The following is a 16,776-nucleotide window of genomic DNA, read 5'->3' on the forward strand; positions in this document are numbered from 1 at the left end:
GCCGGCGGCGTGGGTGGGTGCAGAGACAAATTGTCTGAGGCCGAGGTTGGTGAGGTTGTCGATCAAGGTGGTGGAGTTGGTGTCGTTGTTGTTCTCGAGCTGGAAGTTCAGGTCCCTGAGAAGGATGTAGTCTGTGGAGGCAAGTGCGTGAGTGCTGATGAGGTCGGCGATGGAGTCGCTGAACTGTGGTCACGGTCCGGGGGGTCGTTAGATCAAGGAACCTCTGAGGGTAGTGTTGTGATCTGTGTGAATCTGGAAGTGCAGGTGTTCGGCGGTGTTGAGGGTATCATTTGAGTGGGTGGAGACCTTGTGGGTGGATTTGTGGATGATGGCTATTCCTCCTCCAACTCCATTGGTGCGGTCTCTGCAAGAGATCTTGTAGCCGTCCGGGATTGCTATATCAATGTCGGGTGCTGAGGAGTCGTTCCACCAGGTCTCTGTCAGAAAGGCAACGTCTGGGGTGGATGTGTCGAGCAGGTCCCATAGTTCGACACAGGCTTGCGTGCGGAGCGGGTGTTCAGGAGTATGCAGTGCAGGTGGTTGAGTCCGGTCCTTGTTGGTGGTTTGGCAGCTCTGCCGCAGGTGAAGCTGCATTTGAGGCAGGAGAAGGGGCCATGGGCGTGTTTCGGGGCGGCCTGGAAGCAGCTATCGTCTCGACTAGCGTTGAGTGCATGGAGGGTGCAACCGTCGTAATGGAGTCTGGCGTTGTGGCGGTCACGGGGACCAGGGGTTCTGGTGCTGGCCGCAGTCCAGGTAGGACGGGCGCAGACGGGCTTGCCTTTGGAGCGCCTTTGGCACGCCCGCTGCGCGTGGCCGACCAGCTGCCACCATATAAGGGGGAAGTGGGGGAGGGGAGCAGCTGGGAGGTGGGAGCGGGGCAGCCAATGGGCGGGTGAGGGGGCGAGGCCTCAGGGAAGCAGCGGCGGGGACCGCGATTGGGGCTGGGGAAATAGGGGGAAAAAGAGGGTGTGCACAATAAAACGAGGGAAAAAGGCAGACAGCAAAATAAACAAAAGATACAAAAATGCATGCTGTTGTTACCCGAGAGGGGCACACGGGAGCAACAGTGCACAGGAGGTACGAGGGAGAGGCAAACTAGCGGCAGCAGCGGGGGGAGAGACACGGTGCACTGGTGGTGCTGGGCGGCGTGGGGAGCGGCCTGACCTGATCACTGTGCATAATACCAGTGTATTTCATGAGCACATGCACACTTCATTTGAATGTGTTAGGTGTGCATTATGCCAGTGTTTTTAAAGTGCACAATAGTTGAAGGTGTGCAGTACAGGCATTGTTTTTTTCCCCAATCGTGCCATGTTAATGTGTACATGGTTTTAATATCTAAGACCAACAGCCCGATCACCTTATCGGTTGTAACGTCTTGTCCTCGGAAGATGAGCTACCCACACTCCAAGGTACAAGTTTGTGATTGCAAATCAGGCTTGGCTCTTTGATTGTTAGTCTGACATTGATGGCGTTTTTTGTTAATCATCCAAAAGAATGACTTGCTAAGAGGCTATGTCTGATGTGCACGTGTCAAAGGCTGTTGTGACTCATGACATGCTGATGCTGTCTCGTTGGGTTCCGTTCAGTCAGATTCTGTGCAAATACATTACAGGCAGTGGGCACTCTGAGCACATTACGAGCCATGTCTAAGGCACGTGACTTACAAAGGGTCGCACCTAGGCTGAGAAAAATGTAATCTCTGCCTTCTGAAAGTTACTACAAATCATTTGTACAGCTGGTGGAGTGGCACCAGGCCTGGGGATGAAGGGGATCTCACTGCAACTCAGTTATGGGTGTCTTGTTATACTCAACTGGTCGTCCTGGGTGGGCATTTTTGTTGCCTGCTTTGGGGCCCACGCCCACCTAGTAGCCGCTGCCCCTCGCTGTGAAGTGATGACTCTTGACAAAGTGTGTCAGGAGCCAGCAGAACAGATCATCCATGTGCACCAATCCCACCTTAGAAGGCCCCTGCGTGGACTATGTACGTCAATGTATTTAAAATTCACAGCAATGGTCTGGAATGCTTCAATTACTTCCTGGTAACCCCAAGACTCGAATTCTACTCCCTCTTCCCGGTCTTACTCTATGGGATAAAGACTAGGAGGAAGAAGTGTAAAGGATGTAATGCTGAGATTACTTCCTGGTAATCACAATACACTGATTTACACTCACTTATGTATAGTGTGTATTTGCTGTACATTCTTTCTACTGCATTGCAAATGATTGGTCATCTTACGCAGGGCCGGCTTTAGGCATGTGCAAGCTGTGCACCTGCACAGGGCCACCAAACCCCAGGGGCCACCACGCCAATATATATCCTTAATATATTAATCCTCTGAGGATGGATACATATTTGCGTGGTGGCCCCTGGCAGGGATTTGGCAGCCTCCGGCTCTGTTCCACTTCTAAACACCCTGACCCCCTTCCCTCTTTACTGGCCTGCGCGCTCCGCCCCGCCCAGAGCCCCTCTTCCGGGCCCCCTACCTACGCTCCCTGCCCAGGGCCACCATGAGCCTAGAGCCGGCCCTGTCTTACGGCACTTTGCAGGGCGCTAGGCACAGAACGAGCACTGCAGCGGTTAACCGGTCCGCTGCTTATCACAGGAATGGTGACGGGGAGAGAGGGGAAGTCTCTGCCTGGCTGTAATTCCCTCGAAATCACCTGCTGCAGCAGCAACATGCAGAGCTGTGGGAGCGCAGGATAATACAGGCAGAGAGCGCACGTGCTGCCCGGGCACAGGAGCAGGACCTCTCCCGCACTGCTAAAATCTGCTCTGCCTTTCATCATCCTCGTCCATATGGCTTCCAAAGCTCACTGGAACGAGCTTAGCATACTATTGGTACCTGCTGTTCTTCTGGCTCTGCCAAAAAAAATATATTTTTGTATTTTAAAGAACACGCCCTGTGGTCTTGGCTTTGTACTGCTGCGTGTTTTAGATAGCGCTTAAAATCAGCGTTCACCTAGGGTACAGGTGAATCCCACATTTCTAGATAACTGTTGTGGCATAGCAAAAGCGTGCTTCGCCCAGGATCACTGAAACTAGTGATGCTGGGATTAAAACTCGGATCTTTGGGGCATATTACCAAGGGCCTTATCGCCGCTTTAGCGGGAATTTTTCCTGCTAAAGCGGCAATAATTTTATCGCCCTATTACCTAGCTGTCGCTAACACCAGTTAGCGACAGCTAATAGGCGATAGCGGGCATTTAGGGGCCCACTATGCATGTCAGCGATAATTATCGCTAATGACATGCAAAGTGGGCGTGCCAAGATGTTAGCGACTGGAAACAGTCGCTAACATCGCTATCACCTATTACCAACTTTTGGAAATAATCGCGCTAAGCGCGATTATCTCCAAAAGCTAACGCCTGCCCAGAGCAGTTCTTAGCCATGTTATCCAATGGAAGGTGGATAACATGGCTAAGAGCATTGTCACGATAATGCATGAATATCGCTGATTTTACAGCGATATTCATGCATTTCCCATGATTTTCACCGCTTTTGAGATAAACCTTGATAATATCAAGGTATCTCAGCTGTAAAAATCATCGGAGCGCGGCGATATTTTAATACCCGCTAACCAAGCTTAGCGATAATTATCGCTATAGCTTGGCAATATGCCCCTTCGTCTCTATACTAGACAGAAAATACTTAAATGCATATAACTGTAAACCAGTTATAGAATGATTTAAAGATTACAAAACAGTCTGAAATATCATCTAAGAAATAAACGAGCACTGACACCAACTACGTTGACGGGTTTGAAAGTGGATGTGTTGTAAATGTGTCAAAATAGATATAGAAACCAAATGCCCCATGTTGTTGCCAACTTCAACTAATGCTAGCTTATTAACCAACAACCTGTTGCACCCTGGGACTTATAGTTTCACTTTAACCTTTGCTAAGTAAAATCTCAATGTTTACAAATGTTCAATGTAATAGGTTGTGTACTTGTTAATGCACACCAGCAATGCACGTGTGACACCGTCGGCCAGTCCTTGCAGTTGGTTGCATGATATTCTTTTTTTTTTCTTTAGTGCATTCTAACAGCAGAACAGCATTCACCAGAGTGAAACTTATTATCGCCTGTAGTAGAGGGATCTTTACCCCTAAAATATATTCACTAATGACTGACTGCTTGTTTATATTATTGTGCTGAGCCTTTTCCTCTTTGATTAAGTTGGCTCTCATTCAGTTTGGGACACGTGTCGGTTATTTTAAGGTTTTGAGCAGCTCATCCACACTCAGAATTGCTATGGCAATGAGCAATAAAGATTTTTTTCTTAATAACCGAAGACAAAAGCAGCAAAGCTCATGAACATCTGGCAGCTCTCCTGGCGAAAGCTAGAGGCCATGCTCACAACTCGCCTTCTCTTTCCAGCACCAAAGCATCACTTAGAACCACCTCAGGATTACTCGACACCACCTGAGCACCACCTCTATCATTCACCACTTCCTGCGCAAACTACCTATCCTTCTCCATCTTCCTTTTTATCTATTCAGTGCAGCTCTCACCCTTATCTATTCACCACGCCACATAATTCCATGACACAAATACACTACACACCCATAATTCCACAACAGACAATTGTAGTTCAACCCACATAATTCAACTTCAAACCCCATACATCCACTCCACTTCAAACCAAAACACATAGGTAAAAAAACATTGTCATTTACAATGCCAATAGCTCTAACTTTCAAAAAAGCGAGACCTATTGCATTGCAAATGCTTGTTACATTGTGTTTTTGAAAATGCCACTTTTAGAAAGTGGGTATTTTCTTGCATTACCATTATGTGCCTCTGTCTGACTGTGGAATCCACGTCTGGTTTAGACTGACAGTTGGGCTGTTTGTGCATTCACTCTAGACAGTCACATAGAGGGAGCAGAGGTGAGCCCAGCATATCCTGATTGCCCATCATCAGGCTGAAGGGCCTTCCTGATCGAGAGTTGTTGGAGGAGTTGTCACTGACACCTGAAGAGGGCTGTGCCTGTCCTCTCACAATGCTGTCTCCAACCACTTGTAGTGTGTCTGAAGCCAAGACATGGCAAGGCAGAATCTGAAAATTACAAAGGCATACTTCCGAGGCCAAAAGAGGCAGGGCCGGACTGGCAATGCCGGGCACCGGGCAATCTCCCGGTAGGCTGGATGGGGTGGGGCACGTTTTTTTGGTAGCGGGACGGTCCGGCGTTAGTCAGAAAAACAAATCAGAGAATTTCACGACTCAGTCAGTGCAGTTAAGTTACAGTAGTCACTCACTCTCTGCATGCGTCTCTCTCCTCACCCCCTGCTCCGTGTGGGGGGAAAAAAGCACAACTCTATCAATTTCGGAGTCTGGAGGATTCACTGCAATCTGCATAAATAATGGAACACTGTCTGTGCACCATTTAATAGGGTGGGTTGCGCGCAGATGTCTCCGCCGCCATGTCTGCGCGGTCTCTTCAGTTCACCCACCTTAGGGTGGGATGGCTGGTGGTCATGCGCATTAAGGCTCGCGCAATAAAAAGTGCACATGATCAGTAAGGTCAGGTCGAGGAGAATTCAAGCCACAGACTGAGACGACGACACCTGATGAGAGAGGCACCCCATAATTTAATTATTTTTAGCCCAGCTGCCTGTCCCTGCTGCCGACTGCAGCCCACCCGCCCGCCGCCCGCCTGCCGGTGAGTCACTCACTAGTCTGAGTCAGAGAGTCACACAGTCACTCTAATCAGATTCATCATGGCACTGTGGGCCGGGCCAGGATTAAACAAAAGGTAGAGATCTCCCCCTCCCAACTTGGGGCTTGTGCTAAAAAATATATTTCAAGCAGACAAGTTGACGTGGCTCAGTTCGTGACCTATATTTTTTTGAATTGTCTGGATTTCAGGCCGGATTTCTCAAGAAAGTTCCTTTCTAAGAAAGAAGTTTGCACTGTTAAAATGCGCACTTGTGTGTTCAGTGCGGGTGGTGGTGCTGCTAGTGAAAGACGCCTCCTGCTAGGGCCTGCTCTTTTGCTGTGAGGAAACAGAAACGGGCCTAATAAGTTCCGCTTGGCTAGCGATTTGGCACTTGGCAGCCATGTGCCAAACAGCACACTGCCTGGTGCGCCTAAACAGACACACACAAACAGGGAGGCGGCGTAGCTTCATGGCTTGTTGACAACAAGAGGTAGGGACATGGCTAGTTATGAAGCTAGTTGACCTTTACTGTATTTGGCTATCATGGGCGCCAGAGAGCAGCCCATCCAAACCCTCTCACTTCCCCCAAAACAAGCATTGGCATAGCCAATAGGTCTCGCTTTTGGGACCCTATAAGTATTTAGTTATGCAGCACAATATCCTTGGTGGAACAACATTAACTGTTGCATGGCTAAACACTTATAAGGTCCCAAAGGTGAGACCTATTGGCTATGTCAATGCTTGTTTTATATATTGCTTCCTACTACACTTTCTCTTTCTAAGTGTTTTCAGTAGCAGTTATTGATTTTACCCCGTTCACTGTTATTAAGTTTACAAATCTTGGACTCATGATGGGACGCTTAGTTAGTCTTCGTTGACTTACATGCTGGCACTGCCTGAATAAAAGTACAAGTGCGGGGAGGACCTGGGTGGACGGAGTCCCCTCACTAGTTTTTGAGAGCGGACACTGCCCCCCTCAGCTTGAGTCAGAAATATCATTCTTTTTTTTAATAAACTGGAACTCGTGGTGTCCCCTTACTTGTACCCAATCTCTATAACTGTTATATTATAGCCAGGGCCAATGGAATTATATGTAGGGGTAGACCAACTTATGCAGCAGGTTGACTAACTTATGTGTCAGCATAACGCAAATAATGCTTCATATGTTGTGTTAGCATAACCTTATTATTTTTGCTTTTTAACACATGTAAACACTTTTTTTCAAATGTTGTACTCATTATTACCACTTTAACACTCCAAATACAGAAATAAGGAACATAAAGGGGACCAGTCAAACTTTAGGAAGGACCCTCCACTGTGCTGCAATGCATTTCTGCATTTTTAGTAACTTTACTTCCGTGAGAACAACATTTTTTATGTTGTTAAAATCTACAGTTGATGGGTCATTTGTGAAATTCAGCAAACCCATAATTAACGCGCAAAACACAGCAGACTCAAAATTGCATGATTCCATTGTCTCTGGTTATAGCAGTGGCTTGCAACGTGGCCTCGCCAGGCACATTTAGCCCCCAGACAGCGTCCTTCTTACTCATGAGCCTGGCCTAGAAAGTTGTTTTAAGCTGCTAACTGCCAACTATTTACAAATGTGTTCCTTAATAATGTATAAATGAGACGTATCTGTGCTTTCATGTTGGTTAAACACAACTGCAGGAAAAAAAATGCAAGAACTCCAAACATCTCTAAAAATACACTGTGCGCTTTTTTATTTTGTTTGCCCTACGAAACTGCAGTTTTTAATGGTAACTAGCAAGTACTCTGTGTGCGTACATTTACATTAATAGATCATACTTGGCCACCCCGTTTCTTAGTCTTAATTCTAAAATACATTTATTTTCTTGAAATGTGAGCTGTAAGGCGGTTATATTGCTTTCCGTGACGTCACTCCACTTGACGCCATTGCGCACTTCCTATTAGACCTCCAATATTTCTTTTAGGACTTGCGTCTTGGCCTGAATTTTAGCAGATCATAGCTGTTGTCGATGGCAGGACTCACTGTACCAATAAATATGTTGGCAGCACAGACAGAAGTGTGATTTTTTAGCAAATGTGCACTTTAGAAATCAGTAGAGTCTCCTGCAGTTGCCAGTGTGTTGTTTGGACACAAACTAGTAACACCTATTAAAAGGATGACATTTTGAGAAATCTTTTAATGTTCTACACTGAATCTTTCACAACTTATTTAGTGGTGTGTTGGCGAGATTCCTTTATATCAAAGTTGTCCTTCTGGTGGTGGCTCAGATTCCAGCAAGAAGGATCCAATGCCATATTAGGCCTATTAACACTGATAGAGCTCTGGGACCCGGTGATGCTGCTCTGTTTGTTCTCAATTAACGCAGTTGTTTGCACAGAGATCTGGTACTGGGTTGAGGGTTGAGTGGGACAGGGCGGCTTGTTCCAGTTTGAGGGTATTTTGTTGAGCAGTCTTCAAATGGGTCTCTTTCACTGATTACTGTATTTTGCAGTGCTCTGAGTAGCACACACTGGATGGGTTGAACCCAGTGTCTCCTTATTATGACGTTGGTTTGAAATCGAAGGAGAACATTGAGTTTAGAACATAGCGATTAATGGTATTCTGTTTGGCATGTTTTCTTGGTATCATTTGAGGAATTAATTATGTGACCAAGATAAAAAAAGTTTTATTGACGATTGGACAAGCAACCCTCAAAAGGGGAGGCTTAGATGCCCTTCCTTGCATGTATCAACATTCTCTACAACGTTTATGTTTTATTGTGGTGTGGGAGCTTCAAAATTGACCCCGCCCCCTCACATTTCTTTTAACACTCGTGTGTTTCTGGTAAATTCCTGAAAGGTTTAGGACGGTACTCCTGCCTGTCCGAGAATGAGACCAGATTTACCATACCACACTAAATGCCCACCACTGCGACCCCCCCCCCACACACACAAGATCACTGAATTGTACTGATAAAGGAGATCATTGTTTATTATGGTTACAAGGCCGATGTCATATGTCTAAAACCCAGTGACGCCATTAAAGCCAGGAAATACTGGGGAGAAGGGAAAGGAAAGGGGGGAATAATGGAAATTTGGAGGGACAAAGTAGGGGGAGATAACAAGAAAGACGTCCTGTTCACTCATAAGCATGGTAAAGGATCCAAGCACAAGTAATATTCAAATGGTAATTTCCAATATTATTCATGCAAAAAGACACAAGAAAATTAATCCTTATGTTCGCCTCTTCTCTTTTTTTCTTTTTTAATAGGTCTTCGAATTTCCAGTAAGTGAATAGTTCCCAAGCCAACACGTGTTTCGTCGCCTCAGTATGCTTGTACATGCGACTTGTTCACGGCTAGGTAGAGAATGATACAACGTTTTTACAACACTTGAAATTCGCAAATATTTGTTACTTTTAAAAACAAATGTGCTCCCAGGGTTAGTCCACGTGACATGGTGCTGAGTAGAAGTAGCACCTTGTATTATGGTATTTGTTCATGCATATTGTGCACAGGAGTGACCAAAAATATATATATATATATATATCAAGTCTTCATATGTTATGAAGACACATGTGTGTATATACATTAAATTGTGTTTTGGCAGTGAATAGTGCATGCGTTAATTGTTGAGTCCATGGTAAGATTTTATAGCCTATATGAGCCATGGCACTATGATCAAGGTTGAAACACCACCTATATATACTTGAGCTAAGAAACTCATTCGCTGTCTCGAAATAGCTAACAAAATCAATATTAAGCCCACTAACCTGAACAAAATTCACTCCAAAATATCTGCGAAACGACCAACACAAATAAAAGCACAACTATGAGATTCCCACTTTTTTTTTTTTTTTAAAGGTTTTTTATTGAAGAAAAACAAGAGAATATACATAAATCGGGTGTCATTCACCTAACACGATACATCAAAAGGTGGGCAAGTATACAATGCGTTAAAGGCAATTATACCGACGGATGCAATTATGGCAACGATACATACTTAAAGGGGAAACACGATCAGCAATCTGACAAAACAGTAATCCGCAAAGGCAGCCCACCCACGATACAGGATATTAAGGACCACATTAGACACCCGACAAATAAGAAAATCGGTGCAGGATTATCGACCCGTCTCTTGTGAAAGAAGAAAGGAAGAAGAAAAAAAAGGCCATAGAACTAAACTAATATAAAACAATAAACCCCTCCCCATTTCCCCCACCCTACACCTCTGCAATGGCTACGGCCCATCCCCACTAGCAGCGTGCCTGTCGCCCTGGAACTGGTCCTAAAAGAAGGAAAGAAGAAAGTGGAGGAGGGAATAACAAACAGGCCCCCGGTCCCCTTGCCCCCCGCCGGCAGCAACCCACCCCATAAATCTCCGAGATAAGAAAACACAACAAGTAAAATCCAACAGGGGGGGAAGCGTATAAAAACCACCCCCCTCCCGCGCAATCATGAGGTACAGTCCCGTGTCAAAGGAAGTCCTTTTTCAAACCCATACGGCAAAAGTCAACCCCAGCCACTACGATTCTTCATGCAAGCCCAGTCCATTTGAACCGCCATCACAACAGGAAGAGCAAGATATAGGAAAGTTTCCAAAGCGACACGGAAGGAGTGATAACAGGATAAACGTTTACAAAGTCCAAAAGTCAAACAAAGTTCACTGTCCACCAGCAAGAAATCAGCAAAGCGTTTTGGGTCCATTTGAAAGAAAAGGGGCAAGTTATTAATCCAACTGTCCTTGGAAAACTCACGATGAAATATAGGACTAGTCACATCCATTCCAGGCGATATCGACATAGGGCAAAACACACATCCGACAGTTTCGGGCTCGCTCGATGCCATCTGGGGTTCACAAAGAATTACAAAGTCTGGCTTCCGCACAGGGTCCTCGGTAGCGATTGGAGCTCGTTCCGCGGGGAAAGAATCTTGATGAACAACCAACAAAGGGTCAGAATCCGGCCTCCGGCAAATGATATCAGCCTTTACAATCATCTTCCGGACAATGGCGGCGACTTGTACGTGGAGCTCCCCAATGGCGGCCATGATAGTGTGTAGCGACGGTGTACATTCAGCCCGCTCCATCGCCCCTCACTAAGCGACCGGGCAGGTCTCTGAACCCCGGAGGTCGACTACTCCGGGGCACCAGGCAAAGGCTATGTAGATGACAACTGTGGGCACCTCCAAAAGCACGATCTCAACACCGTCGCCGCCAGCGGGGAACCAAGTCCTTCGACCCCGGGAGCTCACCAGGGCCTCCGGGCAGCGGAACCCCGACCAAAGCAGTCGATATGCAAAGCCGCCGCAGTTGCGGGATAAAGCTGTCACCGAGCCACCATCCAGAACAGGCAAAAAAGAAGCCACTTCGGGAGACCGGAAGCCACCCACGTCCCGCAGCCGATGTTGTTCAACTCCAACCTGGCTGGGTTGGAACTCGAGGCCCCGGCTTCAACTCCAGGTTAGGCCGAGAATGGCGCACGGCATATCTTCGTCATTTGAGCAGCTGGAAAGTCCGGGATCGCACCTTTAGAGTCAGGCGCACTTCAGCTGCACGGGAGTCCGGTGGGAATTCAGGATGGGAGTCAGGATTTATGAGCAACCGGCGGAGGTCGGCGGAGCCGGGAGCCTATGCGGCCATCTTGGTTGCTAGCGTAGCTCCTCCTCGAGATTCCCACTTTTGAATATGCTTTGTTTGTTCAACAATTCGGAAACATCTATTGCACAGTGAAAACCTTCTAAGTTAAACAGAAAGGACCTACTTTAAATGTGGCGATAATTCCAAGCCACACTGCTCCTGTGGCGTGAGGGTAAACCTTGTAAGGACTGTTGTGCTGTGTTCTGCGCCAACACCGTAAACCATCCAAATTGTGTATATCCCAAATTCTGTAGGGGAAATGCAGATAGACAAACGGACTTGATTCAATCTTTGTGCATTTTGCATTGTCTGGTGCTCACAAACCGGTCACATTAAAAACCTCCACGACCGCGCACTACCGCGGTGTAAGAATCACGGACAAATCCTTTGTTGTCCTTAACTGTATATTCAGAAAAAAGCCGCCGATACGCGACCTCTCCGCCTCACGCCGGACTCCGAATGGGAGTGCCAGCATGTTTCCCGAGCCTCGCTAACTCCTCTCTCGCTGATCACGTGATCGGGTCCTTACTGGCGAACCCGTATGTGATCACGAGTTCGTGTTCATATTGCAATCTACCCAGTTGCATACACTAAAACCATAACCTTAGTGCAAAAATGGCATATTGACTCACTATAAAAGTTGCTGAATATAGCACCCGTATTCTAATGCCAGTGTGTATTCCAGTGAATATTTTGTAAGATACCACTGGTGGCATGATATAAAGAAGAAAATTAACTAAAAAATAAATATCCACCCTATGGGTACCCATTTGACGTATCCATTTTATTAAATAATATCCTACCAAAAAACATTGGTCTCTGTGACCGAGTTGAAACCAAAACGCAGCCATATTGGAAGAGGTACGTCTGTATCCTAGTACTCGCTTGAAATCGCAGGTGAAAGCTATGTTGCGCGAAAATAGAGTGAGTCTTATTGACGCTACCTTCTTGTTGTAATTCTTGTCTGGATTCCAACATACACTTATCACATATGGATTCCACTGTTCTCCATATTCATAGGTCCCTACCTAAAATTAGCTGACTATACTGATATACTTTGAACCAGATTGAAATAAGATATAGTCAGTCAGTCTTCTTTATATCATATGTGTGCTTGGGTTTACGAATTATGATGTCTTGTTGTTTATGCCACAGAATTTAGAGAGGCAGGTGGTTCTCTCTAACCCTTAAGCACAGTCACTAATAAGGCCTGGCTCTAAGAATATTTGGTGTAATTACCTATTGGCGCCTACTACCTATTCCCTATACCATCAAGTCCAAACTAAGGGGCCCATTAGAATGGCGGGCGGATTGCCCCTGCCAGGCTGGCGGTAGCCACTGCTGGCCTGGCGGGGGCAATCCGCCCGCCATCCTCACTGAAATGACCCCCCACCACATTAGGATGGCTGCGGGGTCCGTGGCGGACTGGAAGACCGTCCGGCGCTTTTCCGCCGGTCGCCTTTGCGACCGGCGGAAAAAGTGCATACATATGGTGGCGGTGTCTACGAGACACCGCCAATCATATTACAATGACTGAGGTCCTGTGCCTTTCCACGGCGGCATTGCCGCTGTGGAAAGGCATACGGACTTTGCTTTGGGGGCCAGTTGCGGGCCCCCAGGGTGTAGGGGGGTGTGGGGGGTGCACATGGGGTGTACCTATGGTACCCCCCTGCGTTTCAAAGAACAACATGGCAGGCACCGCACGGTGCTTGTCATGTTGTGCTTTGAAACGTACAACATGCATTTTTAGCATTGCGGTGGGTGGTGCTTTCAGCACCGCCCGCTGCAATGTTAAAAATGTGGGATGCACCCGCCACTGTGGCGGGTGCATCCTAATTCAACGCACGGGACCCCCGCCCTTATGGCAGGTGGTCCCTTCCTACGACAGGATGGCGGGCGGACAAAGTCCTCCCGTCATCCTAATGAGCCCCTAACTTTGGTAAAGGATCCATTTTGCCCTTTAGGAGCAGGTCCATGTACAGCATTGCACAGTAATCCAGGTATGTGAGGTGCAGCTCTCGTAGATATTTTGGGCAAGGGAGTTCTCAAAATGCATTGGTGAGAAAATGTACGCAGGGGCCGGGCACCACTGCTTCTCAAACTGTTGCGACTGGTGGTTTACTGTAGCTGAGATCTTCTCCATGATCAGGGTGTGGTACAGCTTGTGAAGCCAGTTGATATCATCCGGCATGTCGCCCATTCCCCTAATGACCGTTCACTGTTTGCATGTGAATTACAGATGTACATTGTAGGCCTGGTGTTGAAACAGCTGGGCGGAAAAGGAGAAGCTACAGAAAAAGTCCCAGCGCCATTAGCACATGTAAAATGTTTTTTAGATACATATTGTTCATAATGACTGCAGAGACATGGTCAGATAAGTCCTTGTCGGCCTCAGATTCCTCCAAATTAAAATCCAGTTTGATCTGCTTTATGACATCAAAAAAGGCCTTTTTTGTTGGCTCTTAGGGCTCAGTGCACTTTACCACCCCTAACCAGTGCTAAAGTGCTAGCGCTCTTTCCTTTCAAACATCATAAAATTGGCTTACACCGAATTGGAAAATGTAATTTAGTTTTAAGTTCCTAGAAATGTGGTTCCACATGTACCCAGGGACTGAACATTAAATGCTGCTATTGGGCCTGCAACACTTATTGTGCCACCCACTTAAGTAAGCTATTTAAAGATGTGTCAAGGCCAGGGCCTTTGTGCAAATTTTTCATGCTTTCTGGCCAGGGTGCGATTTGAGACATTTCTATGCCTTCTGACAGCCTAGGTGCTTATGTGTGACGTTTCCATGCTTTCTGGCCTGGGTGCTTATGTGTGATATTTCCATGTTTTCTGGCCTGGGTGCTTATGTGTGCTATTTTCATAGTTTCCAGCATCAGTGACCTGGAGGCTTATGTGTGACCTTTCCATGCTTACTTGCCTGGGTGCTAATGTGGGATGTTTGCATGCTTTCTGGCCTGGTGTGACCAGGCCTGGGTCAGTGCCTAGGTGCTTATGTGTGACAAGTCCACATTTTCTGGCCTCAGTGGCCTGTGTGTTCATGTGTGCTGTAAAGTTATGACGTTGAAACAGTCTTAAAAAAAAAAGCCTAAAACGCATAGCACTTTTTGTTCAAAAGACAAGAGTGGCCCGAAGGGTGTTGTGATCCTCACATTACGGCCTCTTAAAGAGTCCTGGGCAGCAATGTATGCAATTTCACTCTCTTTTACACCTACCCAGGGAGTCATCTGCAGGTTGCAATTTCACTCTGTACTGTGCTATCTCTGAGCATGTCCTAGGGAGTGGTCTCTCTTCTTCAGTTGTGATCTTATTCAGTTTCACACTATGCCTCAGTCTGACTCTGTTCTATGAAGCAGCTTCTCCTTCTGTTAAGATGTTAGCTTCTATAGAGATTCTCTGAGTCTTTCCTAGGAAAAACTCGCTTGAAGAGTTATGATCACTCAACATTGTGCAGTGTAAACATGATCCCACACTATAGTATGCGATTTCTTAAAACTGCGATGGAGAGAGGCCTCTTACTCTGTTTGGACACCATCACTTCCATGCTATCTCACTCGACCATGTGCATGTCTCTCAACAAATTCTGAGAAGCGCTCAGAAAAATAATTTCTGGCTATGTTGATACTTTTGTGGACCCCAGGCATGTGCCGATAGACTGATAGAAAGAACCAAACAGAAGCACTGACATCATTATTAATGAAATACAAAAAAATAGTGTTAATGATAATACTTCCCAATGAAAACGTGCATGACTGAAAAGGAGCCAATTATTGAGAATTGTTGAGTTGGAATTATTTACATGTTTGGAATTCATAACATGTGTCTGCAAGAGAATGGGTGATCCTATCTTTACCACGTTATAGCTGCCTGAATCTGTGGGATTCCGTTTAGGAAATGAAATTGTGCAAAGCATGCTCTACGCACATGTGACACAACAGTTTCTGTATACCATATAACCAAGCCCCATGCATTAGGTGTGCGATGTTTTGTTTTAAATTTGTTATCAGTTTGCATCAGCTTTGAAAACCGTCTTGTCTATCATTTTATATTTTCACTATGGATATCAAAGGTGCTGGAAGAGAAAATCACACAAGAAAGGAGGAGCTGAGAAAGAACGTGAAAAGAAGAAAAAAATGCAAGAGAAAGAATCAAGCTACTACAAAAAAGTGACTGATATTTTTTCTCCCAAAAAAGATTTAATTTCTTTTGAAGGCGGCAGCATGTCCACAGGCCTCAGTACTGAAGGTTCTGAACAAACTGCTGAAGGCCAAATAACTGAAATAAGCAGTGAAGGCACTGTAACTCAGGCCGCTTCACAGCATATACAAGATTACATTGAATTAGAAAGCGATGTAGATTCTGAAGGGAAATGTCAAGAGGACCCTGTAGTTGAGAAATCAGCATGTGCTGATGTGACTTTAACTCATGCAGCTTTTGGAAAGAGGAAAGTACACAAGAAAGGAGGAGCTGAGAGAGAATGTGAAAAGAAGAAAAAAATGCAAGGGAAAGAAGCAAGCCACTACAAAAAAGTGACTGATATTTTTAATCCCAAAAAAGATTTGATTTCTTTAGAAGGTGACATCATGTCTACCAGCTCCAGAAGTGAAGCTGTTGAACAAACTGCTGAATGCCAAAGGCCTGAAATAAGTAGTGATTCCACAGTAAAGGAGGCAGCTCCCGTGTCTTTAGAAGGTGACATTGAAATAGAAAGCGGGGAAGACTCCAAAGAGAAGTGTCAAGAAGACCTCATTGTTGAAAAATCAGCATATGCTGATGTGACTTTGATTGATCCAGCAGAGGACCAACATCTGAAAATTTGAATTCCTTTCATCCCTGTCAACCTGATGGTCTACGTTGGAATGCTAAAAGATTATATCAGCGAAAAAATGGGAAACCAAGGCAGTGTTGACTTATTCACACAAAGGCGAAACCTTTTTCTGTGTGATATGTCTTGCTTTCAGCAAACAGAAAGATAGAAGTGCTTTCATTGATGGCTGTTCTGATGAAAGGCATATGTATCAAAGAATTGATGAGCACGAACACAGCATCCTTCATCACAGTATTTCGGAATCCTTCATGATGCGATCAAGAAACATAGATATATGTAGCTATCTTTTTAAAAAAGCACACAACTGCAAAGCAAGACGTAGTCAAGCGAAAACGTGCCATTTTAGAAAGAGTAGTGGAAACAATAAAACTGATTGGCAAAAGAGGCCTGTGCTATCGAGCAACTACAGATGCTAGCTGCACCTTAGAAGATGAAACATTGGTTCATGGACATTTTTTGGTACTTCTTCAGTATCTTAAAAAATGTGATCCATTATTGAAAAGCCATCTTGAGGATGTCATTAAAAAGAGTAAAAAACATCATGAGGTTGCAAAGAGTGGTAAAGGGAGTGGCAATTTGGTTACCCTGATTTAAAAAAAAACTGTAAACTTCCTCATAGATATTATTTCCTCATTGATAAAAGAGGGTATTGCTTTAGAAATCAGGGAAGCCG

Source organism: Lissotriton helveticus, chromosome 3_2 (assembly GCF_964261635.1).
Source record: "Lissotriton helveticus chromosome 3_2, aLisHel1.1, whole genome shotgun sequence".
NCBI classification, from domain to species: domain Eukaryota; kingdom Metazoa; phylum Chordata; class Amphibia; order Caudata; family Salamandridae; genus Lissotriton; species Lissotriton helveticus.